The 14,562-nt window shown below is 36.1% G+C and overlaps 1 long non-coding RNA gene across 2 annotated transcripts; it reads right to left on the bottom strand.

Annotated features, from left to right (window-relative positions):
* Positions 1-7,391: 7,391 nt before the first annotated feature.
* Positions 7,392-11,540, bottom strand: LOC133788445 (uncharacterized). 2 transcript variants are annotated; one of them, XR_009873223.1, is made up of 3 exons: positions 10,855-11,540; positions 8,812-10,733; positions 7,392-8,724 (listed from the first exon to the last, which is right to left on the bottom strand). It is a non-coding gene; the product is annotated as an uncharacterized LOC133788445 (long non-coding RNA). The 2 variants fall into 2 exon arrangements; XR_009873224.1 differs by having other exon boundaries at positions 7,392-8,702.
* Between the last annotated feature and the right edge of the window lie 3,022 nt (positions 11,541-14,562).

The following is a 14,562-nucleotide window of genomic DNA, read 5'->3' as shown; positions in this document are numbered from 1 at the left end:
TCCCAGCCATCCATGATATTAAATCTCCAAAACAAAAGTCATTAGCCTCATTCTTTGAAGAGACCTTAACGAATGAATCAAAAGATTTAATAAACATGAACAGGAGTTCATGAACACTCAGGATTTAGGTTGATCTATAAATGATCATCAGTTATGATATGAATTACAAGTCTTTATTGTTAAATGGTTTTTGGATAAAGACTTTAATTCATATCGGTCCTAGTCATATATAATCATATTATATAAAGGATATTTACCGAGATGTCTTACCACATCAATAATCTGAATCTAGATTATTTGTATCATTATGATACTCAGTAAACCGTACTCTCAACTCCAATTAAAGAATTCCATAACTTTAATTTGTTGTTGTTGACTATTTTTATTCATTCATGTGATCTTAATTCTCTCTTACTAATACCAGATCACATCCTCAATAATAAATATGTAATTTTTCTGATATTTACAAAATTATTCAAACAATAATTTAACAATCTAAATATAACAATAATAATAAAACATTGTATTTATTTATTCACAGAAAAAAAAACAAATGTCTTTTACATGCTTTTAGGACACACTCCTAACAAGATAGACCCCATAATGCGGTACTTATCTGTTGGAAAAAGCTTATACAGGATCTTTATTTATTTTCATGTATATCTAATATTAAAAAAATTAATACGAGATACCCTAAAACATGTTTCTAAAATTGAATTCAAAGAGAAACAAAAATAGAATACTTACAGTATACGCAGCAGAATTAAAAAGTCCTTCCTTCAGTTTCTCTAACTCTTGTATCCTTTCTGTCGCAGAGTATTATCAAGAAACTGAACCGATCTTCTATTTTCTTCACAATCTTCCAATGTATCCTTAGAACCACCTAGACTAGTGTGGGCAATTCTCAACACATGAGATAGATATAGAAAGAAGAAGAGAAAATAACAAAGTGGCTTAGAAAAGGACTTGTGTTTAGAGAGAATATAAAACTATCAGAAAATCTGACTTGTGACTTATCTATCTTCTCTAAAATCTTCTCTCTAAGCACTCCTTTTATAGACTCAATTAGGCCATTTAATTTAATTAAAAAATCAATAAAATAACAGCCATTTTGAAGCCCTAGGTCGAAATTATCATGGGCTATAGGCCCGTGAAATTTCCCATTTGATTATAAGCCCATTGGACTTACAATCAAGGCCTGTATTATTTTCTTTTGATTTAATTAATTAAATAATTATTTAAATCCTTTATCAAATTAATTATTTATAATTTGAACCTTGATTTAAATATATTTATTAATTTAGATACCAATTTATCTTAATTAATAAATCTGCCATAATTTCTCTTTTCTTCTCAAAATTACACAACTCTGTGAAACTATCCAAAATTGACCTGGTCAACTTTGATAATTCTAATTGATGATTAAATCAATTAATTGAGACTATCTAGATGATTTTATCCAAGGTACAATGGGGACCATGGGCCTATGAAATCAAGCTCCAATAAGTTATCATAAATCTAACAAATAAATTTACTAACTTATTAATTCCTCGTGACTTCACTAATGACTTGGAATTGCACTCTTGAATTCATAGAACGCTCTATAACAAATATAGATACGCTATTAATTATCCATTGTTACAACCATAATCTTCACTCAATCCTCTATAGACGGTCTACAATGAGATAGGACTAAAATACTGTTTTACTCCTCATTGTATTTTATCCTTAAAACACTTAGTTCCTTGTAAATGATATTTCAGTAAACTAATTTAATTACTGAAATGAGATCTCTATCATTTAACACCTTGAACCAAAATAATAGGAAACCATCGTTTCACTTCTTCATCAGAAGCTATAGATGTTCATATCTATGATTAACACTCCCACTCAATTATACTACCGAGTTCCCAAGATGTAAGTATGGGCTAGCCGTAGGGTAAGCTGGTAACGAACAAGTCAAAGAACTCAAATAATACAATTAGTTAGAATACTAACCACTCAGAATTGAGATTGGATTGACCTATGGTCAACTATATGATATGACTAGAATAGATAATAACGGTATGTTTACTTATCTTATCGACTGTCAATATCGGTCCTGTCCGATGTAACAAATACATCCAATCTTATCTACTTTGCTAATGTTCTGGAAAGAACATAACACTGTAATGTGTAAGTAGATCATATCGTAGATTGGCAAGTCAGTGTAAATCCGGTGCACTGACTAATCTTAGGACTAACTTATTTTGAACATATAATCATATTCATATTCCACTGTGATTACGTCACTATAAATAAGATTAGCTATATGTTCAGGATTTAATAGAAGTTTATATTAAACAAATAATCATGAAAATAAAACATGTGAGCAAAATGATTGACCAAGTCAAAAAAATGATTTCTATTCTTTTATTGATAATAAAATGAGATTACAAAGAATTTGGGTTTTAATTAAGGCATAAAACCCTAACATTATCTACATCAGAGGTCCTGTTTGATAAAAAGGAGGCCAAGCTACTGCGCCTAAAAGCACAATAGTACTCCATAATTAATGGTTCATGTATAGGTGTTCCTTCAGCGGGTCGTACCTACGATGCCTATTACCATCAGAGGCAAAGAAGTTGCTTGAGGAAATTCATGAAGGAGTGTGTGAAAATCACACTGGTGGATGTAGCATGGCCCACAAAGCACTGACAGCTGGGCATTGTTAGCCTTACATGATGACAGACGCCCATGGTTACGCTAAAAAGTGCGACAAGTGCTAGAATTTTTTGCCGAGCATTCACCAACTTGCACAACTACTGCATTCAATTATTGCTCTGTTGTTCACTAAATGGGGAATGGATGTTGTCGGGGAATTACCCTGGGCATCCAGAGGAAAATGTTACGCTCTGTTGGTGTATTGACCCAGCTATTTCTAAGACCTTGGACCATTAAAACTACTAGACATAGCTACTACTATTTGGATACAAACATAAGAAATAACATAACTTTATTAAAAACCCAAAATATTGTACCAATATAAAATAAGATAAAAATATTAAATAAAATATGCTATGGCATGGGATTGCATTATTTATAAAAAATAAAACATAAACTTTAATTCAATTGTTTAAATACTATTTGCAAAATTAAATGACGTCATCCTCAATCGACACGCAGTCCATTCATCCTTAACACACAATCAAGCTACCGAGAATTCTTCCGCCTTCCATAATCATTTTTTTGCATCACACTAAAAATAAAGGAGTGAGCCTAATGCCCAGCAAGGAAAATCTACTAACAACATACATCATATATCATAAGCATAAGACTATATCATAAACATACACTATAAAACATATGACTATATAAAAAAGCATATATCATATAGGACTACAATGGTCATCATACTTCTTGGGGCTTGTTAGCTAAGCAATTCATATGCCCATAAATTTGTGGGGCTTGCTAGCTAAGCAAGTCATATGCCCATAAATTCTTGGGGCTTGCTAGCTAGACAAGTTATATGCCCAAGGACTGTAAAACATATCCTTGGGGCTTGTTATCTAAACAATTCATATGCCCAATCACTATAAAACATATAAGATAACATATATCATATCATAACATAAAACATATCATAACATAAACATATAAATACATATATATAGCCTATTTTCCTTACCAAAAGCGGGGATATTTGGGAACAAGAATGGGATTAGAACACTCCTATAAACCAACAGTAAAATGGTGAGAATCTAAAGAAAAATAGATGAAAAGAACACTAAACCATCCAAGAAGAAACTTACCACGAAGAACCTTAAGTTTCAAGAACTTAAATACCTAATCAAGAATCATAAACAAGAGTTAGGATATGAATAAAAGAAAACTAAAGAACCATATAGAACTGAACTTAGGAATAGGAATACCTTGAGTGATCTTATGGATTGGTATAAACCTCAATACCAAAATCTCACTTCCCAAGTGTTTAGAAAAGCTTAGAATAATAAAGCTTTTATCCCAAACCCAAGTGTATCTCTCTACAGTAACACTAGCACATTGAAGGCTCTGATTAAATGCTTGAAGAATGAAGAAAATGGCTGAGTACTAGGTCCTATTTATAGAGTTCAAGGAGTGAAACTAACCCCTTTTAATTTGAATAAATAAATGAATATAAAATGAAAAAGATTTGAATTTTCGTTCAACAGACGCCCAGAACTCGGTCAAAATCATTCAATGGCTGTTCTAAGTGGTTAAGGGTCTTTTTCAAAATTAAAAACCAAACTTAAAAAAAAAACCATCTTGGAGTCGATATATCACCCCCTATAGGCGATATATCGCCTCCCCCTATATTCCCGAGCCTCTTTCGATCGTTCGTGCAAAGTCGACGTGTTTTCCGTATCTTTCGTAGGTGATATATCGACCCCTATGCTGCGATATATCGGCATACGTTGATATATCAAACACGTATTTGCACTTTTTCAGCATAATTTGAATTGTATAAACAACTTTGACTGAGTCATAATACGATCCTAACAGCTGCTGGAAGGTTCTAGAGCTTCTAGATCTTTCTTTTATTAAAACTATTCATAAAATATACTTAATTCCTTAATAATTATAATTATGACAAGTGTCATGCCCTTAATGGTTCTATCTAAACCTTAGGTTATAATAAATATATATCTATGACCAGCAATATTAATCAAACCTTATGTTATAATTAATATTCTTAAACTATAGGTTAATCTTATAAAATCCATAACTGTTGCTATGAGTTTCCAACTAAGTCCCGGTTTGAACCAAAATTCATGGTAACTAACATACTACTAACTACTACTATTATCTAGCTAGCTAAGTAAATATTCTGGGACACTACAATTGGCAACCAATTACTTTTGGAAATGTGTAGTCACAGAAGCTTACAGTACTGTTAGCAAAACAGATACAATGAGATTTATATGGAAGCACATAATTTGCCAGTTCTGCATTCCTTGGGAAATAGTAGTGGACAATGAGACACCTTTTCAGAATGCAAAGGTACAGGAACTTTGCGATATGATGCATATCAAATTGAGTTGAGCTTTTATCACCTATCTGCAAGGTAATGGGCAAGCAGAAGCTTCTCCTAAAGTCATTTTTGCCAACGTAAAGAATAATTTAGAAGATAACAAGGGTGCTTGGTTAGAAGAATAACCAGAAGTACTATGGGCCTACCGCCCAACTAAAAAAGCCTCTACAGGGGAATCACCATACGCTATGGTCTACGGGACAGAGGCTATTATTCAAACATAAGTGGGCCTCCTAACTCTCTGCATTGAGATAGCCCCTAATCAGCTTCTTAAAAATTAACAATTATTACACAACGTTGACCTCCTTAATGAATTTTGAATGATTTCCCAAATCAAGCGTGCGAAATACCAGAATGTTGTTGAACTCTACTACGATAAGAGGGTCAATTCGCGTTCTTTCAAGAGGGGTGAGTGGGTGCTTCGCTAGGTTACTGGCAATCAAAAGAAGCTAGAACCTAACTAGGAAGGTCATTATGAAATTACAAAAGCATTAGGCAAAGGCTCTTACATATTCAAGGACATACGCACTGGATGAAAAGTACCACACACTTGGAACTCTATGTCTTTAAAGCATTACTATTGCTGACATGTATGTACTATGTTTTGAAAATTAATAAAAAAATATTCTTTTCTATGCATTTCTTCAGCTTTTTATGTATTTTATGCAACAATAATTGTACATTACTTACATATGCAATATCTCCAACCACGTAAAGAATCTTTTATGATGCAGCTCCAAGGTAAACAGTACCATCACCCTTCATGGATTCCACCAAAAGATATCACAATCAGATGCAACTGTTTCCAAATTTAAAATAATTTACCCATGCTACAAATCACTTTCACCTAACTCACCTACTTATTTTTCACATGTGCCATATTTCACCTACTCTACGAATATAAATAAATAGTATTTCACATATCTCTCAGGCATACAAACTAAAAACACATAAACTCAATACTCATGAGCCAAAAATTGTTGCTCATGACTACATCTAACTATCACAACCAATCACTATCTGATGGAGTTTTTCCCTTCATCACACCAATGAACTAGAACAATGCGGTCTAATCTGCTCTGACTAATACAGTAGAGAACTACGGCCAGCCATTTCGTTGTCTAGTCTACCTTGACTACGCGAATCACGATCACCCTGGTGCAAACTAGGTTATGAAAGTTGCACCCCTTAGCCTCTTCTCCCCCTTCTCCAAAGATTTCCCAAACGTCTTCTGTCTAATCTGAGGCCTGAGGACCAATCACTTTGCGATCCATAAAAATGCAGCTTAGTCTGCCTTGAATACTACTCCAGAGCCCTTGGGTTTACCACTTTGGAGCCTCCTCGACACTGGCTAGATTGGTTTGGTAATCCAGCTTTCCAAGCTACTTCTCTGCTGGCCCTATTTGTTGAAAGTGCCCCCTCTCTTAGGGTGGCTTGCCCTAACAAATGATGTCATGTAGAGTTTGGTATGGATGCAATGGAAAGTCGCTCCCACCATCGCCATCCCTCTCGGCTCTACCTAAGACCTAAGTCATGTGCCACGCCCAATGTGCATCTGGGATTAGGCCATACCCTCACACAAATGATAGAGCATCAGACCCATGCTCTTCAACACTCCCAAGGGTATTCCTACATTCTGGGACTACAACAACAAAATTCGTGCTAGTGCCGCTTGTTGTGGTCCAAGTTCGAAAGGAAAAAGAGGCTCTGCACCCCGCCAAGTTTGCAAGGAAAAAATATGTAATTTGGCATTATTGCAATTTTGCAAACCACATGGTAAATGCAACTCTTTATTAAACTATTGTTTGCTATTACAAGTTCTTTCTATAAATTTACATATAATTCCTAACACTTTACTTGAATATTGGCTTGCCAATAGTCATAATAATCATATTTTTTACTCACACATTAATTAACTTCAGCACTAATCCCATTTGATACGATGAAGGTACTCAGTCATAGCGCTCTTCAACTTTGGGTGCCCTATCCCATATCGATCACACGCTACATAGTAGGGAATCTCATTATTAATGAGCTCTGACAACGCCCAAGTCGAGTACAACCAGCCCGGTCTTGTAAATATGCGTCTTAGAAAGGGCACCCTCACCCGATCTCGGTGTTCACCTATCAATTAATCACCATCTGAGGTCGTACTGCACCATTAAATTGGCATATAAAAACTTAACTGGGCATCCTTTCCCACCATCTGTATGGCCTCCTAGTGTATCCTTGTGAAAACGGCCTAAATGACCTATGTAGCCTTCTATCATAGCACAACAGGCGCGTAATGCAAACTGAAAATTTAAAAGAATACACAAGTAAAACAGAACCAACACAATCATATGCAACTATTTGATCAAATTTTCCACTGCTATCGCAAAAAATTTAGTTCCATTTACAATTCAAACTATTGGTCAACTGTTTAACAAAATACTATGGGAAAACTAATGATTAAGTTTTATACAAAATGTTTTTCAAGCACCTTGCTCGTTACTTTCAGTCGTCGTCTGGATAGAGCTTGATGGTTCACCTGCCTTTGGCGCAACAGTTTCGGCAGCAGGAGCTGCCACCAATGTCACCTGGCTGCCTTACAAATTGATAGGGTCTACAGTAGGCTACACTCTCTGTTCCCCCTCCTCTTCCATGGGATCGCCAATTGCCTAGTATAAATCCCATAGTGTCTTTTCTCTGGCTAAGCTTATCCATGTGCTATTGCGGATATTCAATAGCCAAATCTCCAAGCTAGTTGAGGTAAGCATCTACATCATAGTTGCCTTTCTCAGCACCCACATCCATGCAATACTTCTCCAGCTTGGCCCATTTTTCCTTTGGCATTTTTTTGATATTTCGCAGAGCCTTGTACATATATTTTTCCATATCCACCTCAACAATACAGATAAATTTACGCTCTGTGATCTCTCGATATTTAATATGCTGCTTAAGCGTCTCCACCTTAATATAGACAATCTCCTTCAATACAATAACATTATATTAAAACAACACTCCCAGGACGTGACGGTAACAACACATTAGAAGGCGTGATATTTAAGCTTACAACACACATCACAATCTTCACTAATTACCTTTATTAACTCTTCCACGCATCATTCGCTTTGCAACAGCTTCTCTTCGGTACTACCAAGGCTCGTGTGAAGGTTCTCAGCTTCCTTGTTACTGCAATCTAACGCCATCTCTGCTTCCAGCTTCTGTTTATGTGAGTTTTCCAAATCAAACTTTAGCTTCCCTACCTCCTTCTCCATCACATTTCTTGCTTTCTCTGCCTCATTCTTCTCCATCTCAAGAAAAACAACTTCGTCATTCTGGTCTTTAATCTCCTTTAGCAATTTCTACACCTGCTCTACATGCTTTTCATAGAGATGTTGTTTTTCCATCCAATTGTTGATCATGGCTAGCAAATCCCTTTTCAAATTGTCCTGCAACTCTAGTTTCACAGACGATGCTAATTTAGCATCAATGGCGACAACTTTTGCTTTTGCCTCTGCTAATTCCTTTTCTAACTTATTTATCGTCTCTGATAAAGCAACACACCTCTCATTCATAATTTTCTATTCCCTTTTTTCCCTCTCCAACACCACAATATGTTCGGCCAGTGTCACATTATTTTCCACTGCTATAACATACTCTTGTCTGGCTGCAAATGCACACAAGTAGCTCTGTAACAAACATTATACAATATCATTATAAAGTCAATACCAACACAGTACTGACAATATAGCAAAGACACTAAGAGTTATACTCACCATCCAAATATGGTCTGATGCTTGTTGCAACAAATCTCCCTAAGTACTCAACGCACCAAATGCCTCTACAAGCAAATGAGGTTGACTGATACGTAGCATTTCTTCCAATAACTTCACTGATGATGCTTCCCCGGCTTCAAATGTCTCTATCATGTCTGACATACTCATGTGTAGTGGTGACACTTTGCTACCTACTATTGCATCCATGCCACTAATCCTTACCACAAATGCAACGAAGGCGGACATTACTGGCATTTCAGGCACTGATGAGGCAACAATTGCACTATCAATCACCATTGCAGCAAGCCTCAAATTGGGTAAGTGTGGAATGGAAGGGCGAAAAGTGGGTAATTCATCTCTATCTTCACCAAGATCACTTGAAATGAAAGAAGGCGCCTTGATGGCCGAGGACCCAAGCTTGTCAGAAAAATGTATTCGGGGAGACATATCCAGAAATGAACAACATAATCAATGGGTCAGGTTGCAACAGAGGCTTCTGCAATAGGGGCACACCCCCTCTGATCCCCCCCAGTTTGGCTTATGGGGGCAGCACAAGAGCATTATCTACAATAGGACATCAAATTTGAATTTGGGATACCTCTACTTGGTTATCTCGACGTTGGGAAGATTTGGAGGAAGAAACCAGTCTAGACTCAACAACCGAAGTTTGAGTAGGATTTGTGCTTCGAGGCTCATTACTTTTTGTCACGCCAAAGCCTCCAGAGTTAAAGTCATGGAGTACAGTGGCAATGGCCTGGCTTTTGTTAATTAAGATAGGAGCATAACTCATTGTGGTTTCATCATCACCGAAGGCATCATCCAAAAGACGCCTCTTATGTGAAGTAGAAGCATAGTGCTTCCCGGTAGAACCTATTGAAGTGACCTGAGGCGTACTTGCATTTTTTGCCGCATAGGGAGCAAAACATATTGTCTCAACAGAACTTTGAGGCACCGCCTCTGAAGTTTTAATACTCTGAGGTATCTCGTCTGATGTTTTGACACTAAGGACACCCCCTCTAATTTTTTAGCATTCAAGGGAAAGGCCTTTAATGCCTTGGCACTCAAAGACATGGCCTCTGATGTCACAACACTTTGGGGACAAGCTTCTGACAACTTCCCTACATTGGAAGTTACTTTTTACAAAGGCTTCTAAGAAGTTTATGATGAAGAAGACTTTTTTTTTTTAAATTAGAAGACGATTGTCTCGTCGAAGTAGCATGAGATTTTACTAACTTGCCAGGTGATTCCTTTGAAAGCATCGAGGCAGAAAATTTTGATAGTAACTTTGAAAACTCGAAAACAAAATCCTTAGACATTTTGAACTTGACGACCAGTGTTTTTCCCATCATCTGAATCATAATCAGGAGAATCCTCGAGATGCTTTCGCTTCCTCTGACCCTCCTCAGGCAATGGCACATGTTGAAGAGGCTACACAGCTAGAGGCTCGACAAACGATGATGACCCCTTCTTCAAGCGAGTCGACCTACGCGCAAAAGAAAAAGATGACTTCTTAGGAGAGGCATTTCAAGTGTACGATGGCTCAAAACTTCCTTTAGTTCTGAGCTAAGGAGTGGGTTGGTGCCTAGCACATGCTTTGTAACTATCAGAGCACGCCCTGTCGAATTCTGCCTCGGTTAGTTCGAGTGCACAAGAGGCAGGAGGCTGCTTGGAAAAATCTCTCAAGGACCTCACACGCAGCGCTAGAAGTTTGGGTTCAGGCCTGTCACCCCAGAGGGATTGAATGAGAAGAACAGTTATGTCAACCTTGTTAGCAAAACAAAGACGAGCCATCACTTGCATGTAGTAAGGATTAAGGATGGCTCTGATACTAATAGTAGAGTCTTTGGATTCATGGAGAAGCCCCTTATCCACCAGGTAGGATTGCCTCTCGAGGCTCATGCCGGCGTTGGACCACACAAAGTCTGCAAGAAAGGAAGCAATCAGTACACATAGAGTCACTAATCAAGTTAATTAGGGATTTTCACAGCACCGCGATAGAGAAAGCTTAACAGCTACCTAAAAAAAAGTGAGGAAACTACGAACCTTTGATGAAAGTCCTTGCAGGAGGAAATATATCCTTGGTCAAAAACCTCGGGTACCATTCTCCCCCAATAGAAAAAAAAATATTGTTCCCAATTTTTTTTGGAACTATCAAATTCTGTAAAAAAAGGTTCTATCTTTCTTCGGAGAAAGATAGAATGTTTTCCATGGCTTATTCTCTGTGATTCTATTGTTGGACTTTGTAAAAAAGGTGTAAATATCCTATGAAAAAATATCAACGTTATGCAAGGCACTGAGCATTTGAGCCTCAACAATGGCTTGCACAACGTTTGGAAGAAATTGCAAAAGGTGAGCTCTTGATGAAGAAACAATTTAAACTATGATGGTTGGAACTGGAAAATGAATCCACTCGTTGTGCTTCGAGCTGAGTACAATTTCTCTAGGCCTCACCACAACTTCAAATCTCCAATCCCTAATCTCTGCATCAGATAGCATACAAATCGAAACGTCATTAGGAATGTCACAAGACGATTGAATGCGGAGTGATAGCCTTTTCTGTCCACCAAAGATGAAGACACTTATGAAGACATTTTTGAACTTGGCAAGAATGATTCCAATAGCAATCTCTCGAATGCTTTCAGTTTTTTTCTCTCGAGAAACTCTTAGAACAGATGAAAAAGTGAAGTGAAATGCATCTGAGATGGTTATTTCCGCTCAAATAATATGGATCGTTATGAGTAAGTGCGGCAAAAATTTACAAGGTAATTAAATTCTAGGTGACATGTGTCAAACCATCGAATGGTTACTGTGTAATTTAATTGAATTCAAATTTTTAAATTTGGGCAAAATTTATGGTTAATCGAAAAGTTGTCCCAAGACTCAACTAATCCTCTTTAGTTTTAAAAACGCAAGTCCTGGGCTGAGGGGCAATTGTTAGGCCCAAAATATTCAACTCAAAAACATTTCCTTTTGCAGATTAGTCAAACGGTATGTTTCATTTTGTAAAATGCGAAAAACATGTAGAGGCCATGGAACAGAGGCGGATCCTCTGATTTACCTTTGCAGAAGGAATCTGTGAGAAGGCCTTTTAGGCGAGAAATTATGTTGTGCAACGATCAATCAGTGAGTCTTTCTCATATTGACTTATCTTAATTTTTCCTATAAATAACGTGAGTGGAGATTCATTAGGACCCAATTTGACTTAAACATCATATTATCTTTCTTCTAGGAAACCCCAAGCGACTCGGCGATCATCGGAGATCCAAAACTTGGTCGAAGAAGATTTGTGAGTTGATGGACTGAGAGGGTGTTGAGATTAGTTAAATATAATGGTTAAAATGTTTACACGTTGAGCTACAAAACACTTTTTACTTAAAGAGAAGTGAAAACATGAGATTGGGTAGAAGGCTTTTAAATGTGACTTTTATGGGTCTAAAGTGATACAATGAGGTATCCAAACATTCCCAAAACGTTTGGTAGCATTTGGAGCAATTTTAGGACCATGAGAGTGGTCCAAAAACAGAGGGGGTGGCAATGTGTCGTCCCCTAAGTTTTATAGCATTGCCAAAATGTGAAGGGCTTCAAAAGCCCTAGCAGGCGATGCATCGCCTGCTAGTAGGCGATGTATCTCCTGTCAACCTGATAAGTGATACATCACATGGGCAGTCTTTTAGGGTCGTACAGTTTACATAAAATGCTCCAAATGATGTGTTTTAAATGCTCTAATGCTATTGTTTATGCTAATGATGATTCCTACACTATATATATGGGCTATTAGAGTTGAAAAGCCTTGATCACACTTTCCAACTATCTCTCTCTAGCTTTCTAAGACCAAAGTTTTCTCCAAGAAACTCATCAAGCTTTGCTTGACTTGCATGAATTTTAAGGCTTGTTCAATCCCAAATCTCATTCTACTTAGTTGGATCTTGATTAACACTAGGGTTTGGAATATTGTATCATTTCTATTATTAATTTTTTACTTGCAAAGTGTAAAGCTATATATTCCCAACATTCAAAATCTCTATTGCAATTACTTTCATTTTTTTTGTTTTCATAATCAACAATGAGGGAAATTGGTTCATCTTCTACAACCTTAAAATCCTTTTTTCAAGATTTTGGTTTATGTTGAGCACATAACCATGAAAGATCAAAGAAAGTTCTATTTGGATATGTTGTACATGAATGTGGATATGGATTCAAAGTCTCTATCAACAAAGGATGAGACAACTCAATGGGATTACATGCTTAAGGAGATTGGTATTATCAAATCCCTTATTTAAAAATGTGTTGATTTAAAGAATTTGAATAAAATGTGTTTGTTGCCATATTTTTGTGAGTTTGAGATTATTGGTAATATTAATAGTACAATGGTGAATATTAATAAACAATTAAAGGGTTAGTGTTATACTTGCTTTGTTTGTAAAGTTATTGATCATCATATGAGATGCGGTTATTGTAAAATTAACCATAATGAAATTACGGTTAAGGCAATTGATGTTCAGATCATTACACTTCTAAATAACTTTAATTTGGTAACTCTAATTGATGATGAGATCTTTGTGACTTTGATTATACTTAATGCATTTAATGAGAAATGCATTGCAACCCTAATTCAGAATTATGCATTCAATAAGGAATGTATGATAACCCTAAAGAGAATTGACATAGTCCATACATGTGGTGATGAGACTAATGCAACCTTAAGAGAAGGTGAACATGTCAATGCAATTGATGATGAGATCATTGCAAAAGAAAGTGGAGATACTAAGGTCAATGTATTTGATGATGAGATCATTGCAAACCTAAGTAATGATACCAAGGCCAATGCATTTGATGTTTAGATCATTGAAATCTTGAGTGAAGTTAATGCAACCCAAGGAAAGGTGAAAGGAAGGTGGTATGATACTTGTGTCACCATTCATGCAACATATGATAAAACTCTTTTCAAAACCTTTGAAAATCAAAGGTGGGACTTGAAGTCCAAATGGGAAATGAAAAGAGATCCAAGATACTTGGAAAAATTGTTGCATTGACGTGTTCTTCACTAATGGAAAGAAAGTGACCCTAATTAATGGTTTCTATGTTCCTGATATGACTAGAAACATTATGAGTGGAAGTCTATTGAGTAAATCAGGTATCAAAATGGAGTTTGAATTTGGTAAACTCACTTTGACTAAATTGGCCACTTTTATGGGAAAGGATTATACATGTGATGGAATGATCAAACTTTGTACTCTTGATAATAACAATAATGATATGGCATCTAAATCTTGAAATGTTGTTAATTCCAATTCTATTACTTTGTGGCATAATTGACTTTCTTATATAGGTTATAGCACAATTAAAAGAGTTGTTTAATGTGGATCGATTAATTATGATGTGAATGAGCATGATAAATGTGAATTATATGTTAAATCTAAAATGGTAAAGAAATATTTTCCAAGTTTTGATAGATGTTCAAACTTGCTAGATTTAATACATAGTGATTTATGTGAATTGAATGACATGTTGACTAGAGGAGGAAATAGATACTTCATGGCTTTTATAGATGACTGCTCTAGATATACTTTTGTGTATTTTCTTAAGAGTAAGGATGAAGCATTTAATGCATTTAAAATCTATAAAGTTTAATTAGAAAATCAATTGGAAAGGAAACTAAAGACTCTTAGAAGTGATAGAGGTGGTGAATACTTTTCAAATGATTTTAATGTGTTTTGTGAACAACATGGCATTAAACATGAATGCACTGCA

This window comes from Humulus lupulus, chromosome 7 (genome assembly GCF_963169125.1).
Source record: "Humulus lupulus chromosome 7, drHumLupu1.1, whole genome shotgun sequence".
Classification (NCBI taxonomy): Eukaryota; Viridiplantae; Streptophyta; class Magnoliopsida; order Rosales; family Cannabaceae; genus Humulus; species Humulus lupulus.
Note: the sequence above shows the minus strand (reverse complement) of the source record. Positions and strands in the feature narration are given on the sequence as shown.